The sequence below is a fragment of the Anolis carolinensis genome, chromosome 1 (assembly GCF_035594765.1).
Source record: "Anolis carolinensis isolate JA03-04 chromosome 1, rAnoCar3.1.pri, whole genome shotgun sequence".
In the NCBI taxonomy this organism is placed as follows: domain Eukaryota; kingdom Metazoa; phylum Chordata; class Lepidosauria; order Squamata; family Dactyloidae; genus Anolis; species Anolis carolinensis.
Genome location: NC_085841.1, coordinates 99576484 through 99589258, shown reverse-complemented (window position 1 = coordinate 99589258; position 12775 = coordinate 99576484). Strand labels below are relative to the sequence as shown.

The following is a 12775-nucleotide window of genomic DNA, read 5'->3' as shown; positions in this document are numbered from 1 at the left end:
ATCTGTGGAATCTTCAGGGTGGAGAAAGAACTCTTGTCTGTTGGAGGCAAGTGTGAATGTTGCAATTGACCACCTTGATTAGCATTGAATGTCCTTGCAGCTTCAATGCCTGGCTGCTTCCTGCCTGGGGGGATCCTTTGTTCCAAAGCAGCCAGGCATTGAAACTGCAAGGACATTCAATGCTAATCAAGGTGGTCAATTGCAACATTCACACCTGCCTCCAACAGATAAGAGTTCTTTCTCCCACCCTGGACTTTCCACAGATACATAAACCCCACTTTCCTAGTTTCCAATTGACCTCACAACCTCTGATGCCTGCCATAGATGTGGGTGAAATGTCAGGAGAGAATCCTTCTGGAACATGGCCATACAGCCCCGAAAAATGTACAGAAGCCACACTTCAATGGTTTTGCAAGATCTGTAGACATTGTGTTGTCAAAGACTTTCATGACTGGAATCACTGGGTTGCAGGGATTCTGGCCATGAAAGCCTTCAAAAACACAATGTCTTCAGATCTTGCAAAACCATTGAAGTGTGGCTTCTATACATTTTTCCGGGCTCTATGGCCATGTTCCAGAAACTGTTGATTTGTGGCTTCTGTACATTTGGTTGTTGCGTGTCTTCAACTCCCATCTGGCTCTATCACGGGGTTTCCTGCTTACTGCCCATATAATCCAGTTTCTGAATCCAGATTATCTACTTTGAACTGGATTATATAACAGCATAAACTCATATAATCCAGTTCAAAGCAGATAATCTGGATTCAGAAACTGGATTATATGGGCAATGTAAATCCAGCCTCAGAGGAGATTAGTTTTCAGCCTACAAGAGCCTGGCTTTCCCAGTATCACCCAGTGGGTTTCCATGGAAGATTGGGGACTTGAATCTTTCTCCACTCAACCAGCCGAAATACTCTGAAGCAGTGGCTTCCAAATATCATTTCCCTCTTGCTCCAACTCAGTGTTGGGTCTGCCTTCAGAAATATGCAATTGTTTGACAACCAGTTTACAAGTAGACATAAATGCGCTAAAATAATGCTGGTCGGCCCAAAAAATAAAAGCTGCCTGCCTACCTCAGATGCTCGTCTTCCTATATTCTGATTGCACTTTAATACTGCCACTTGTTTTGAGAATCTCAAAGCTAAGAACATTAGCTAAAAATAACCACACAGAAAACCTATTAAACAATCCAATAAAATCCAAAAGTAACTGACAACATTCAAGAGAGCAATCAGATAAATGTGTTTGTTTTTTTAAAAAATTATTGAAGCACTGGACATCAGAAGCTTGCCTAATCTCAGTGGTGACTGCATTGCAACCAGCAAGCCTCTCTGTAGTTAATACTGTGCTGAGAAGAAATAATACTCATGTTTACACTTTTGAAGGTTGCTGATAAGCTTTGAATCCAACTTTGCAGAAAAAAACAGCATAAAGAATGAAACTGATAGTCACTGCTGGATATTATTCTCCGAAACAATACTTAACTATCTCATGTTAGGAGCTGCTTGTAGTGCGGTTGTGCAAAATACTGGTTTTGCCCAAAGTAAGATTCAGCAAGGGAAAAGGAATCGTGATCAAATGTTAGGCCAGCAGTATCAGTTATTGGCCTGGAGTAAATGGTGTTTAATCTACTTAGCAAATAGGAACCATTATATGGGAAGTCATTACCCGTCTTGTTCTTCAGAGTGCAGATGATTACTTTGTTGAAGGGCAGAAGATTCCTTAGTCATATGTTCTAGACTCCAAAGTTGTAGAAAAGTAGGAAGATGACCCAATAAACATAATGTAGACATTGCTTTCCTGTTTCTCTGTGGTTGCATTGTCGTTACATTCCCGGTTTCAGGAGTAAAATTGAAGATTCTTGTAGGCTACTTTGAAACAGTAAGAAGTTCATCTCATCAGAACATCTGGAATTCTAAAAATATACCTTACGTATATACAACAACAGATGTGGTCATGGGAATGTGTCTGGTCACATAATTGCAAGATTAAAGTTGTCTGTAGTAAATAAAAAATGATGTTCATGGGTTTGTATGATTGTTATACAGAATTCTACCTTCTTTATAGCATATTTTTTTATATTAGCATTTATTCTATTTGATTTGTCGTCAAGCCAATTCTTTGGGCTTCACGCAAATCTACCATTTGCCAAAACATGATCCTGTGCTTTTCTTTTCCATTTCTGGCCAAGTAGCTTAATTGGTTCGTTCCATCGAGTACGAGACCTGCCCAAGGGCTGCTTGTAGCCTCTTGGTATCCAGTTCATTAATTGTCATGTCTACCGGCTGTCTTTTGTTTGTGCCATATGCTCTGCCCATCTCATTGACCACGTCACATATCCCCGGTTCTTTGACGCAGCTCTTTGTTGCTGACTTTCTCTCTTATTGTCACACCACACATCCTTCTTTCCTTTGCTCTCTGAGTCACCGCCAGTGTTTCCTCTAACTTTGTTGTTGCCCATGTCAGATGTGTATAACATTGCCAGTAAAATTGTAGTTTTGAAGATATCTGCTCTGACCTTCATAGGCAGTTTAGCATGTTAGTATTGTCAGATTTTGATTAAAAGCCTTCCAAGCCACCCTGCATCTTCTTGCCCATTCTCCATTTGCCAATTTATTCATCTGTACTTGTCCAAGATAGATATATTCAGTTACTTCCTCAATTTCATCTCCATTTATAACAATGCGGCCTTGAACACACTAATTTTTTATCTATTTCATTTTCTTTAAGTTCATTTCCAGTTCTACTGATTTTGAGAGTCAGCTAGTTGTTGGAGGTCATGTTGTAAATCTGCCTGTGAAGACAAGATGAGAAAGTGTTCGCCGTCAATTGAAATCCCGCCTTTAAATTTGATTTTTCGGAAGAGGTTTTCTAATGTTGCTGCAAATAGTTTTGGGAATATTGTTTCTCTTGGCGCACTCCTTTGTTTATTCCGATCTTGAATAGACTACTGCAACACACTCTAGGTGAGTCTGCCTTTGAAGACTGTTCGGAAGCTCCAAGTAGTCCAGTGGGCGGCAGCCAGGTTGCTCACTGAAGCGACATGCAAAGAGCATACAACCCCTGTTACATCAGCTCCACTGGCTGCCAGTTTGCCACCGAGCACAATTTAAAGTAGTGCTTTGGTCCAACTTACATGTCTGAACATATCTCTTCTTATGAACCTGTTAGAGAGTTAAGATCCATGGAGGAGGCCCTGTTCTTGGTCCCACCCCCATCGCAAGCGCGATGGTTGGGGACAAGAGACAGGGCTTTGCCTGTGGTGGAGTCTCGGTTGTAGAACACCCTTCCCAGCAATATCAGATTGGCCACTTTCCTCCTTGTGTTCAGGGAAAAAAGTGAAGACATGGCTTTGCAATCAGGCATTTGGGTAGTGCAGTACAAATCCAGCACAATGTAGCATGCAAATGACGATTATAGAACTGGGTTTTATGTTTTAATAGTTTTATGATATTTATATGTTTAAACTGTTTATTTCATTGATATATTGTATTTTATGTTATTGAATATGAGGCATTGAATATTGCCACTTGAACGCTGCTCTGAGTCGCTTGCAAGGGTAAGAAGACTGCGACAGAAGTAAATTAAAATAAATAAGTAAATAAATCTGATGTGACACACCTCTGACAACAGTTTTATGTCTGTTGTCTATTAGTGTCTATAGGAACAGCAAAATAAAAAACACAAACACCCTAGCACAAAACACAGATTCTTCCAATATTTTCAGTTCTTCTGATCATGAGAAAGCAAGCCTAAACTTCTAAATGAACATGGTTTGTCAGTAACCAAACAAATACAAATTTTATTCTCCTCACTTGAACTTGCAGTCCTCACAGAACTGTAAAGGATTGCAAGTCTTGCTTTAACTAGAGCAATATGAGTTACTATTTTTAGAACCAATCAGACTCCTTATTTAGCTCTGATAAAACAGAAAGAATTCCTTTTCCAAGGTTGGTGAAGAAATGTAGAATAGGGGACTTCCGGTGGGCTGACATGGCGGCAGGACGGGTCTATTGAGAGCTCTCGATAGATCAACGTTCCAGCGGTTGGGTAGAGCATCGGCTCCCCTCTTCTTGTGGATCGATACAAGAAGGGACGCAAGGCCCCATCACCCCGTTGAGCCGACCCCCCGAATTCTGTCGGGGGGGAACGGGTCCGGGTTGTTGTTGGGGAGCGCGAACCGCGGGGACGGCAGCGGGCAGTAAGCCGGCACAAACTGCCGACCTAGCTCTTTTAACTATTTGAGAAGACACAGAAGAAACCGAAGGCAAGGAAGGGCAAGGAAACGTAAGTTTCAAACAAACTCCCCTTTCTGCTAGCACGATAAAGTAGATAAATATTTAAATATAATTTGCAAGACAACTTAAAGCAACAATCCAACAAATCCAACAATCCAACAAATGCCAATCTAAGAGAGACGAAGGAGACGAAGGAGCAAGGGGGCGAGGGAGCACAAACCTCGGAGCGCGACCGGCCGATGGTGCCAAAAGGGGTGCCTCCCTCAAGGAGACACCTCTAAGACGCCCGGCAGCGGCGCGCACTGAGGGGCTGCTCCCCGATCCACCTCACTCCACAAACCCGGCTATCCCCTCGGAATCCCGTGGAGACACGATGGTTACCAAAGAGCCGCTACCCGTGTTTATATAGCCAAACAACAAAGTTACAAAACTTTATCCTCCTATCTGCCTTAAGAAGGGCTGAACTGTCGCTCTGACTGCTTAGCCAAACGGGGCGATTTGATGGTGAATATAGAGAAGAAGCGAGGAACTCTCAGGGAAAGACGTGCCAAACCTATATAATACATTTAGCCATGTGTTAAGATTCGAACGCGGAGGAGAGTCTGCTTAGAAGGACATTGACATAAACCAGAAAGGTGTCGCCACAAAACAATCAAACTCCTATGACCTTGACATAAATTGTTTTGACTATCTTACCCTCCTCCTTATCTGTGTGCCAGTGAGATAACAGCGGAATTCTCGCGGGATCAAAGGGGGCGGAGAGTGGCGGCAATAAGCCGGAAACGGAACTTCATATCTTGCCCTGAGAAGGGAAAACTTCATCTGCCCAGGAAGTGCGACTGGTCCGTCACTTTCTAAACTCCGTTAAGGAAGAAAGAGGAGAAGATAAAGTCCAGCCAAGAAGGTAGGAAGACGAAGGACAGCAGGAGGCGCTTGCAGATGCTATCTGGAAATCTGGTGACAAGCAGACTGTGCTAACAGCGACTTAAAGGACCCAAGTTTGCCCCTTTTTTTTTTTCTTTTTTCTTTGATCCTCCATCCCTTTCTGTCTTTTGGTTTCCTCCCTCCCTACTTCTTTTCCCCTCTTTTTCGCTTGCCTCTTCTGGCTTGCCCTCACTATCTCTCTTTTACATTTTTATCTTCTTTTTACATCCTTTACTTCCCCCCCTGTGATGACCCATGGGCCTTGTAGTCCTGCTCAGGACATTGTAATTCCTGATGAAGATGAAAACTTGGGTTTTTTACCTTCCCAGTCTGAACTGGATTCCTCTCTGCCAGATCTTTCCCAGGCAGATCTGGGAACCTTGCACCTGCAAGAAAGTTGTCTCCCAGAAGTATGTCAAACAAGCCCAGAGCCTACTTCTCCCGTATTCTTGCGCCGGGAGTTTTGTAAACAACAGAGAAGTTTGGATTCAGCTTCGCGCAGGAGTGCGAGGATTGCAGCTAAGAATGTGGCCAATTAAGACTGCTTCTCGTGAGAATCTTTGGGGAGTCTCACATCTGGTCTCAGAGTTAGCTTTCGGTTCTGATTCCCAGAGAACTGCTTCGGCGGGAAGCTAGACTCTATTTAGGTGTTTTACCCGCGTAGTAACTTCGCGGAGTCAATTCGTCAGCCTACGGAGCGAGTTGTGTCTGGACAGCGCGCTCCGGTTCAAGCCTCGCTCCTGCTCAAGCCTTGCCTTGCTATCCAGCCTTCGCCTTGCTTCCCAGCCTTTGTTTATCTACGGACTTTGCCTTGTTTCCCAGGATCAATCCTTGCCTTGTTCCACGGATTTATCAAGTTATTCCACGGACCTTGTTCTTGTTCTTAGTTACCTTGTTCCACGTTCAAGCCTTGTTTCAAGTATCAAGTTATTTCCTAGCCTCGCTCAAGTTTCATGGACTAAAGGACCTTGTCATCTCCCCTCACTTTGCTTGGCAAAGTGAGTGTTTCGATTATTGGATTACAACTTTGGACCTTAATATTTCTTATTGGACATTGCTTTTTTGGACTAATTCTGACCTTTCCTGGAAGGTCTAATTCTGGACTATTTTCTACACTTGTTTTTATTAACTTTATATATTCCTACAATAAAGATATTAGATAGATTCTGGCCTCTGTGTATGGTTATTGGTGCTCTGCAGCCTGGGTCGTGACAGTTTGACTCCGCCGCCCTAAGCACCAATTAACCTCGGCCAGAATGTCTACCGGAACCGTACCTGGGCCGAGCGGCCAGCCGATTACCTACACCATCGACAAGGAAGAGGTGGACCGAATCCGTGATAAGCTCAATGCACAGGATGGAGAAATAAGGGGTTTGAAGGAACGCGGAGTTCGTCTTCCGGCCATGGCGTTGCCAACCAAGTTTACGGGAGAAGCTTCTAAGGTTCATGTCTTCCGTCGCCAATGTCAAGCTTATCTGGAGGCCCGTGCTGCCGAGTTTCCCCAAGAAGACATCAAAGTGGCATGGGTTTACAGTCTTCTAGACGGGCCAGCGGCCAGCTGGGCGACGGCACTGTTCGACCAAGCCTCTCCACACCTAAGATCAGCGCAACACTTCTTGGACCACCTCAAGGAGACTTGGGGAATCGAGGACAATTTGGAGGCAGCCGGTCACAAACTCCGTCGCCTTTTCCAAGGAGACAGACCTATGTCTCAGTATATAGCCGAGTTCCGAGTGCTGGCCCACAACACCGGCTGGAACGATGTAGCCCTCAGGGGACAATTCCGGGAGGGTCTCAACATTGAAATGCTGGAAGAAATCTCCAAGGTGGATCCTCCCCAGACCCTCGAGGCACTCATTGATCAATGTTTACGGGCTGAAGTCATGATTGCCAACAGGAAACAGTGGGTTCGAGGCCAGGGCAGTAGAGCCGGGGCAAAACCCCCCGCTCCCGCCAGCGTTCAGCCACGTCCGGTGTGGAGACCCCCACCGCCAACCCCATACCCCAGAGGAGGCGAGGAGGTGCCGATGCAGTTGGGCAATGTGCGTCCCAGACTAGATGCCGCCGAGAAGGCCCGTCGTCAACGCTTAAACCTCTGCTGGTACTGCGGGAACGGGGGCCACTTCGCCAGAGAGTGCCCAGCCAAAGGGAAGCCTGCCGCCCGTCTTGCGGCGGCGTCCTCCACGGAGACGAAGGCGTCTGAGCCGACTGGCACACAGCCGGCGGGGGAAGCCAACGACCGGGTGTAGAGGGGCTCGCCAACCCGGTCAAAAAATCCATCCAAGAGCCGCCAACCGGGGTCCTGTTCCTTCTCGTGGTCACATTATGGTCAGCAAAAAGGGGACCCGTCATGATCCACGCCATGATAGACTCTGGAGCTACCAACAATTTCATCGATAGAGAGTATGCCGACTCTCTGGGATTACAATATCATGATTTCAAGAATGCCCGTGTGGTGCAAGCCATAGACGGCCGTCCCCTCAAGACGGGCCCCGTAAGTCAGTGGTCGGAACCCACCAGGATGTGGATAAGGGAACATATGGAAGAGATTTCCTTCTTTGTTACCGAGGTCCCCCATTTCCCTGTGATTTTGGGAATTCCATGGCTGACTCTCCACGACCCTAACATCTCCTGGTCCAACAGAGAACTGCAGTTTGCTTCACCGTACTGCCAAAACCATTGCCTCGTAGCCAAGGTATGCCATGCCACAGACACCGAGCCCATCATCACCTTGCCAAAGAAGTACTCCGAGTATTGGGATGTATTCAATGAGAAAGAAGCCGAAAAATTACCCCCACATAGACCTTATGACTGTGCCATTGACTTGGTGGAGGGGGCCCCGATCCCGCGAGGGCATCTCTACTCCCTGACTGAACCAGAGCAAGAAGCTCTCAGGGAATTCCTAGAGACAAACCTTCGCAAGGGATTCATCAGACCCTCTCAATCCCCAGCCGCCTCCCCAGTGATGTTTGTGAAGAAGAAGTCAGGGGAACTACGCTTGGTGGTGGACTACAGAGCATTGAACAATATCACCAAGCGGAACAGCTATCCCCTGCCTTTAATCTCGGATCTACTGGATCGGCTTCGAGGAGCCAAGGTTTACACCAAGCTGGATCTTCGGGGGGCTTACAACTTAGTTCGCATCAGGGAAGGGGACGAGTGGAAGACCGCCTTCCAGACCAAATTCGGATTATTTGAGTCCCGAGTTATGAATTTCGGTTTATGCGGAGCCCCCGCAACGTTCCAGCATTTTGTCAATGACATTTTTCAGGACTATCTAGACAGGTTCTTGATAATCTACCTGGACGATTTTTTGGTGTTTTCCAGATCACAATCAGAACATGAGAACCACGTCAAAATGGTGTTACAACGATTGCGGGATCATGGACTTTATGCCAAGCTGGAAAAATGCGCTTTTGATCTACAAGAGGTAGATTTCCTTGGTTACCGCATCTCGCCTCTAGGGCTTTCCATGGATCCAGCCAAAGTTTCAGCAGTATTGGAATGGCGGGCGCCAACTAACAAGAAAGAGGTGCAGCGTTTCTTGGGGTTCGCGAACTACTACCGCAAGTTCATTCCAGATTTTGCCCGCTGGTCCGACCCCATCACTAGCTGCATCCGTGGAAAGCAGCCTTTCCGCTGGACTGATCAAGCAGAGAAAGGGTTCCAGCAACTAAAGAAACTATTCACCTCCCAGCCAATTCTACAGCACCCAAATCCTGGAACCCCTTTTGTGGTGCAAGCGGACGCCTCTGATGTGGCAATTGGGGCTGTACTCTTACAACCGGTGGGAGATCACCTCCACCCCTGTGCCTTTTATTCTCGTCAACTAACCACACCAGAGAGGAATTACACCATTTGGGAAAAAGAACTACTGGCCATAAAGGCAGCCTTTGAAACTTGGAGACATTGGCTAGAAGGGGCCAAATTTCCCATTGAAGTCCACACTGATCATCGTAATCTAGAACATCTAAGAACTGCCCGCAAACTAAATCAGAGGCAGCAACGTTGGGCTTTATTCTTTGAACGTTTCAACTTCCAGATCCATTATGTGACCCCAGCCCAAACCAAGCAAGCAGACGCCCTGTCACGTAAACCGGAATACGCTGCAGGACGCAAGGAGACCTTTGAATCCCAACTGCTACAACCTGAGAACTTTGCCACGCTCACGGTGGGGAACACCAAATCCATTCCCATTGGTTCAACTTCCCCTACTCCAGGACCCATCTGTGCTCAAGAAATCAGGGCTAGTCAGCAAGCAGATGCCTGGGCGCAGGACCAACTTCGCCAAGGTCTGCATTTCCCCTTTTCGCTTAAAGATGGGCTGCTCTGCTATAGAAATCATGTCTATATCCCACCCGGACCGGGCAGGGAAAAAGCGCTTCGTCTGTGTCATGACTGCAAACCAGCAGGACACTTCGGACTATTTAAAACTATGCATTTGATCCTAAGGGATTTTTGGTGGCCCAAGATCCGCAAGGATGTGGAAAAATATGTCAACACCTGCCCAGTATGCCAGCGCTCCAAGATACGAAGGGAGAAGCCCTCAGGGCTTTTACACCCCCTTCCTACCCCATCTCGCCCATGGGAAATAATTTCCGCGGATTTCATCACTGACCTACCACCTTCCTGTGGATTCACCACGATCTTAGTGGTGGTGGACCTATTCACCAAGTTAGCCCATTTCATTCCCTGCGAAGGCCTCCCCACGGCCAAGGAAACTGCGGATCTATTTCTTCAACATGTCTTCAGACTACATGGATTGCCCAAGAGTTTAGTCACAGACCGTGGATCTCAATTCACCTCTCGTTTTTGGAAGGCACTACAAAAACTATTGGGCATAGACTCTCGCTTATCTTCAGCTCATCATCCCCAAACAGATGGGCAAACGGAGCGCACCAATGCCACTTTGGAGCAGTATCTTCGCTGTTATGTAAACTATCAACAGGACAATTGGGCTTCTCTGTTACCACTGTCTGAGTTTGCCTACAACAATGGAGTTCAAGCTTCTACAAAAGAAACGCCGTTCTTTGCAAACTACGGCTTCCATCCACGTTTCTTTCCCCCTGTCATTGAAACTTCAGAGGTTCCCGCAGCAGAGGATTGGCTGCAGGAACTCACAGCGGTGCAACAACTTTTGCTCCAGCAACTGGACCAAGCCAAGGAGGACTATAAACGCCACGCTGACAAACATCGCCAGCCGGGCCCCGAAATCAAGGTAGGAGATCGGGTTTTCCTGTCCACTCGCTTTCTGCCCTCCCACCGCCCTTGCCGGAAGTTAGATGCCCGTTTCATTGGCCCCTATCCAGTGGTGGCGCAATTAAACCCCGTGACTTTCAAACTCCAACTTCCGCGTTCAATGCGCATTCACCCAGTGTTTCACCGTTCCCTGCTCCTTCCGGCGGATGGTGTGCGTCCTGATACAGACCAACCGGCCCCCCCTCCTGTTTTGATGAATGGGGAGGAGGAGTTCGAGGTTGAGGACATTTTGGATTCTCGCTTTCACCGCCGCCGCCTACAATATCTCATTGACTGGGTGGGTTTTGGCCCTGAGGAACGCTCCTGGGAAGACGCCTCCACAGTCCATGCTCCTGATCTAACCCGTCGCTTTCATCAGACCTATCCCACCAAACCGCGACCTCGCGCCTCGGGGAGAGGGCCCCAGTTTGGGAGGGGCCTTGAGGAGGGGGATAGTGTGATGACCCATGGGCCTTGTAGTCCTGCTCAGGACATTGTAATTCCTGATGAAGATGAAAACTTGGGTTTTTTACCTTCCCAGTCTGAACTGGATTCCTCTCTGCCAGATCTTTCCCAGGCAGATCTGGGAACCTTGCACCTGCAAGAAAGTTGTCTCCCAGAAGTATGTCAAACAAGCCCAGAGCCTACTTCTCCCGTATTCTTGCGCCGGGAGTTTTGTAAACAACAGAGAAGTTTGGATTCAGCTTCGCGCAGGAGTGCGAGGATTGCAGCTAAGAATGTGGCCAATTAAGACTGCTTCTCGTGAGAATCTTTGGGGAGTCTCACATCTGGTCTCAGAGTTAGCTTTCGGTTCTGATTCCCAGAGAACTGCTTCGGCGGGAAGCTAGACTCTATTTAGGTGTTTTACCCGCGTAGTAACTTCGCGGAGTCAATTCGTCAGCCTACGGAGCGAGTTGTGTCTGGACAGCGCGCTCCGGTTCAAGCCTCGCTCCTGCTCAAGCCTTGCCTTGCTATCCAGCCTTCGCCTTGCTTCCCAGCCTTTGTTTATCTACGGACTTTGCCTTGTTTCCCAGGATCAATCCTTGCCTTGTTCCACGGATTTATCAAGTTATTCCACGGACCTTGTTCTTGTTCTTAGTTACCTTGTTCCACGTTCAAGCCTTGTTTCAAGTATCAAGTTATTTCCTAGCCTCGCTCAAGTTTCATGGACTAAAGGACCTTGTCATCTCCCCTCACTTTGCTTGGCAAAGTGAGTGTTTCGATTATTGGATTACAACTTTGGACCTTAATATTTCTTATTGGACATTGCTTTTTTGGACTAATTCTGACCTTTCCTGGAAGGTCTAATTCTGGACTATTTTCTACACTTGTTTTTATTAACTTTATATATTCCTACAATAAAGATATTAGATAGATTCTGGCCTCTGTGTATGGTTATTGGTGCTCTGCAGCCTGGGTCGTGACACCCCCCCCTTTTTTTTCTTTTTTCTTAAATATCCACAGGACGAACTGGTCATCTAAAATAACTCAACCCACACCATGGCGGTTCCCAAGACCAAATTCGATAAGGACATAAAAGACAACAGAGGATTGGTGAGAAGATCTTCTCAAACCGAGGAGGTCAATCTCAAAGATATCCTTCGAGAGATCCAGAAGTTAGCAGAAAGACAAGAAGAACACCAACAACAATCACAGATGAAATTGGACCAACAAAATTTACAACAAAGAGAACTCTATCAGGAAATGAGGGACATGAAAAAAGAAATTAAAGAAGATATTGGACAGCTGAAAAAAGAAATGATTAAATCCCTCAAGGATATTAATGATCTGAAATTGGAAAATCAAAAGCTAACCAAGACTCAAACACATCTACAAAATAAATTAGAAAGACTAGAAGCCAAGAATGAAAAAATGGAGAAACTACAGGAAAAACGGAACAACATGAAAAAGAATTTCAATTAAGATTCCGTAACATTCAAGAGGAAACCAATGAAGACATTAGACAAATCATTATCAAACTACTAGCCAAGTTGCTATCCCAATCTGAAGAATTCATCGAATATGAGCTAGACAAGGTTTACAGAATACAAACGAATTTTTCAAGAAGAAACAAGGCCACGAGGGATGTGATTGTGCATTTTGTGAGGAAAAAAATACGAGATGAAGTATTGCTGAAAAACAATCGAAACCCATTGAATTACAAAGAAAGAAAGATTATAATATTAAAAGAATTCCCTCAACTAACCTTAACTAGAAGGAAAAAATACTTCTTCCTAACGGAGGAATTGAAAAGGCAAAAGATTAGATTCAGGTGGGAAAGAAACGAAGGCATCATGGTAACCCTGGAAGGAAAACGATACTGGCTCACATCTGAAGACAAAGCAAAAGACTTTTATAGAAAACACATACAAGGCA

The 12775-nt window shown here is 46.1% G+C and overlaps 1 long non-coding RNA gene across 4 annotated transcripts in view; it reads left to right on the top strand.

The window, feature by feature from the left end:
* Positions 1-12775, top strand: part of LOC103280876 (uncharacterized) — a 60090-nt gene that overhangs the window by 2471 nt on the left and 44844 nt on the right. The window contains exon 3 of one of the 4 annotated variants that reach the window (XR_507511.2): positions 2730-2965. The exons of 2 other annotated variants lie outside the window; for them this stretch is intronic. This is a non-coding gene — a long non-coding RNA (uncharacterized LOC103280876). Of the gene's footprint in view, positions 1-2729; positions 11856-12775 lie in introns of those variants that run through there. One more of the 4 variants, XR_010002318.1, reaches the window with a different exon arrangement.